Genomic DNA, 4,548 nt, shown 5'->3' with positions numbered 1-4,548 from the left:
GGTGTATGTATTGTTGTGTGCAAGAGATGGAAGAAGAATATCAGAGAGTATGGACTAGTTGGTTCAAGGATTTTGTGGATACGATTAAAAGTGAGAATACAAACGTGAGCGATTGTGTGTCTGTATGCACCAATGCAAGATCATGCAAGATGAAGGAGAGAAGAGTTCTGGCCAAATGTAGAAGCATGCATGGAGAAGTTTGAGAGGAAAGAGAGTGTTTTTGATTGGAGATATGAATGGAAAAGTAGGGAATGTGAGGATGGATGGAGTGGTTGGTGAGTGGGGTGTGCCTGCAGAAGTGGACGAGATTGGCAGTGCTGTAGTGGACAATTGTGTGGATAGGGGGCTGGTGATAGCCAATACCCTCTTTAGGTACAAAATAATCCAAAGGTATGCGTGGCGAATGATGAGAAGGGTCGGTGGTGAATTCAGTGAACGAAAGGCAGTGATTGACTATGTGTGTGTGAATGACAGAATGAGAAGGAATGTTATGGATGCAGGAGCACACACAGGTTGGGGGAGTGGACTTTCTAACCACCATTTGTTCGTGGTGAAAGCCAAGGTTCAAGTGCAATAGATGATCAGAAGGAGTGAAGGACAGGAGGAAGTAATCCATACAACGAGGGTAGAAAGGTTGCAAGGATGAAAAAAGGGCAGACTGTAAGAGGGAAGTGTATGGGCGATTGGGTAAACATGACCTGGAGCTGATGGGGGACGTGGAAGGTGTGTGCAAGATTTTCATAGAAGGAATCTGTGCAGCATATGAGATGGTGTGTGGGGTGAAAAGAAGACGAAAGGGAGTGCAAGGAACAGCATGATGAAATGAAGAGGTAAGAAAAGCTGAGGCGCAAAAGAAGAAAACATATAGTGAGTGGATGGGGAGCAGAGGAATGGAGAAAGTTGAGAGACTGAAGAGAAAGTTACATGAAGAGAGGAAGGCAGTAGTGAAAAGATTAGTAAGAGAGAGTAAGAAGTGAGTAGATGAGGAATTTGGAAGGAATTTAAGTGTAATATGAAGGGAATGTAACAAAATGTTCTGGAAAGCGGTAAACAGAATTAGACAGGGTGATAAAGAAGTTAGTAGAGGAGTGAAATATAAAAATGGTAGATTGATAGTGGAGAAGGGAGAAAAAAGGAGCAGATGGAGAGAACACTTTAAGGAACTGTTAAACATAGAGAATTAATGCAATGCGAGTATAAGTGGCTGGGGATTGGCCGGAGGAAGGAGAGTGGTGAGAAGGGAGGAAGAGATCAGTAGGATGGAAGTAGTGGAAGCAATGAAGAAAGTCAAAATGGGGAAAGCCCAAGGAACTGACGGACTTTGTGGTGAAATGATGAGGGATGGGTGAGAGATAGTAGTAGAATGGATATGGAAAGTGTGCAAATTGGCATGGGAGGAAGGTAGAGTCCCAGAGGATGGAAAGTCAAGTATAATTGTTCCCCTGTACAATGTAAAAGGGGAAAAAAGGAGTGTGGTAACTACAGGGGCATTTGTCTTTACAGTGTAATAGGAAAAATATATGGTAGCATACTTATTGACAGAGTTAGGGCAATAACAAGAATTAGCTGGAGAAAAATAGGGAGGTTTTAGGAAGGGAATAGGTAGTGAAAAGCAGATATTCATTCTAGGGTCTTTAGTGGGAAAGTTTCTAGAGAGAGGAAGGAAGTTATATGCGGCCTTCACGGATTTGAGGAAAACATATGACAGAGTGAATAGACAAAGAATGTGGAAAAAACTAAGAATTATGGAGTAAATGGGAAGTTGTTGAATGCCATGAAGAGTATGTATGAGGGTGCTAAGGCTGCAGTGCATGTGGATGGTGAACTGAGTGAATTTTTCTATCTGAATGTTGCATTCAAACAGGGATGTGCCATGTCCCCATGGTTGTTCAATCTGTATATGGATGGGGTTATAAAAAGAGGTACAAGGTAGAGCAGTGGATGTTGGAGTGGCCCTAATGAGAGGGGGAAGCGTTTGGAAACTACTTCTTGTTTGCAGATGGTACTCTATTGTTAAGTGAAGACGATGGGGAACTGCAAGGCTTAGTAACTAAGTCTAGGAGAGTGTGTAAGAAACGGAATCTAAAGGTGAATGTGGGGAAGAGTAAAGCTATGGTCTTCGAGAGAAATGAAGCCACTGAATGTACAGTGAGGTTGGATGGTGAGGAAATGGAAAATATGAGTGCATTTAAGTACTTGGGTAGTGAGATGAGTAAGGATGGAAGTTTGGTGGATGAGGTGCTTGAAAGTGTACAACAAGGAAGAAGGGTTGCTGGTTCTTTGAAAGCAGTGATAAGAAACAAGGAAATGAACATTAAAAAAGCCGCTGCATAATAGTATTGTAAAATCTGCTCTAACATATGGAAGTGAAGCTTGGACCTTGTTGGAAGGACAGATTACAAGAGTGAGAGCAGTGGAAATGAGTTACTGGAGAGGAGCATGTGGAGTTACACGGAGAGACAGAGTGACAAATGAGGAAGTCAAGGAGCATTGTGGTGTGGATGTGGATGTGATAGAAAGCTATTGGAGAATTACAATGAGACGGTTTGGCCATGTGGAGAGGATGAAGAACGAGAAACTAAACAGGAGGGTGTATGTGACTGAGATGGAGGGGGGGAGAAGGAGGAAGGGGGGCCGAGGATGAGATGGAGGGATGGAGTGGAGAGGTCTACGAGAGAGGGGTGTGTGAACAAGGGGGAGAGCAGTGAAATGGCGGGGGACAGGGCGACAAAGACTGGATTTGTTTGTGGCCACCCCTTAAGGCATTTAGGCGTTTGTCAATAGATAGATACACATATTCAGATAGACGTATTTTTCGTTGTAAATGATATACCGTACATACATACGTATATACATATATTGCTACTTTCATACATAGATACATATATTCATATGTATATATCTAAAAGTAATGATTTTCTGTTTGCATGGTTTAGCCTTTTTTACCTAAAGACGCAGCCCGATCTGTACGATCTGTAATACCTGGTCATTAATTAAATGTTATTCCAGAGAGAAAGTGTTCGATACAAGTGTGGAACAACCATATCATATCAACTGACATGTCACGTATAACTGAGTGTCATTTCATGGTAAATGACCTGCCAGTTAACTGAGTGTCATTTCATGGTTGTAATAATCATTTCATCTGTGTTGTAGAGTATGTCATTGTGTTGTGATGAATTTTTACAAACAAATTAGAATCTGATGAACCAGCAGATGTATGTAGGTCGTCATCTAATTGAAGAGTTATTTAGATCCCAAGTTCTTACCCTTGCATGTATTATATCAAAAGTTCACCAATAGTTTGTGTTTGACTTCTTCAACAGCATATATATATATATATATATATATATATATATATATATATATATATATATAACTATATCTATCTATCTATCTATCTATCTATCTATATATCCATCCATCCATCATCTAATCCTACGTTGCTCCATGAGGAGCGTAGGAGCCCGGGGCTGGGCAGTTGGTCCTGACATTTATATATATATATATATATATATATATATATATATATATATATATATATATATATATATATATATATATATATATATATATATATATATATATATATATATATATATTACAGCTTAAGTTGACAGGCAAGTTATAATTAACTTCTGTATCAGCTCCTGAGGACTGTTATGTTGACATCGCTCTTATTATTTACAGTTCAGTTATATTAGACGTCCCTATCACCAGATTCCCAGGTCACGGATTTTTCATGAAGGTGAACAAATAATACCTTCATTATCCACCTCTATCAACAGATCTTCAATGTTCATTGACCAGTCTTACTATCTATCGTCAATCTAACCTTGTGTCGACAGTGGTATCAGGTCAAAGCTGCCAAGGGCATTATCAGGCTGCATACAAGTACAACAGCAAGGTGCTCTTACTCTGATGGCATTTCACTCTGATATCCTGCCATCCATTACTTCAGCTTGATATGGTGTGCTTTTTAGGGAGGTACCATCAGGCAGGTGTGAGTTTAAGTGACGGTGTACTGATGCATCTTGTGACAGTGATAGATTGAGTCTTCGATTAATCAGTGAAATAGGTGTACCTGTTTTGTAGGACTTTTGGCGAGTACATATCGCTGTCAGTGAGGCGGTGGTGGCGGTGGTATTATAATCATTATTATTATTATTATTATTATTATTATTATTATCATTATTATTATTATCATCATCATCACTGGTAGTAGTAGTAGTAGTAGTAACAGCAGCAACCTTAGGTTCGTAAGAAAGGTGAACCCAATGGACTGCAGGCTAAACGTGCCTTTCTCCGATCGCCCACCATCCTCCTTTTGGTGGATAGAGGGGAAGTTAATGGGTGTTATATTACTAGACAGAGGAGATGCCCGGATATATCGGTGCCACCACAAGAAGGCGTCCCTCAACACAGTAAAGTGGTATTCTGCATGTATAGTATAAAATGCTGTGATATCCGGGTTTTAAAGTCTCGTTTTTTTGTCTATAATGATCAAGGACTTGCACCGAAACATTACATATTATAACCCAAGACTTT

Source organism: Coenobita brevimanus, chromosome 104 (assembly GCF_032717465.1).
Source record: "Coenobita brevimanus isolate Jiangsu-jjx chromosome 104, ASM3271746v2, whole genome shotgun sequence".
NCBI classification, from domain to species: domain Eukaryota; kingdom Metazoa; phylum Arthropoda; class Malacostraca; order Decapoda; family Coenobitidae; genus Coenobita; species Coenobita brevimanus.
This window is presented reverse-complemented; position numbering follows the sequence as displayed.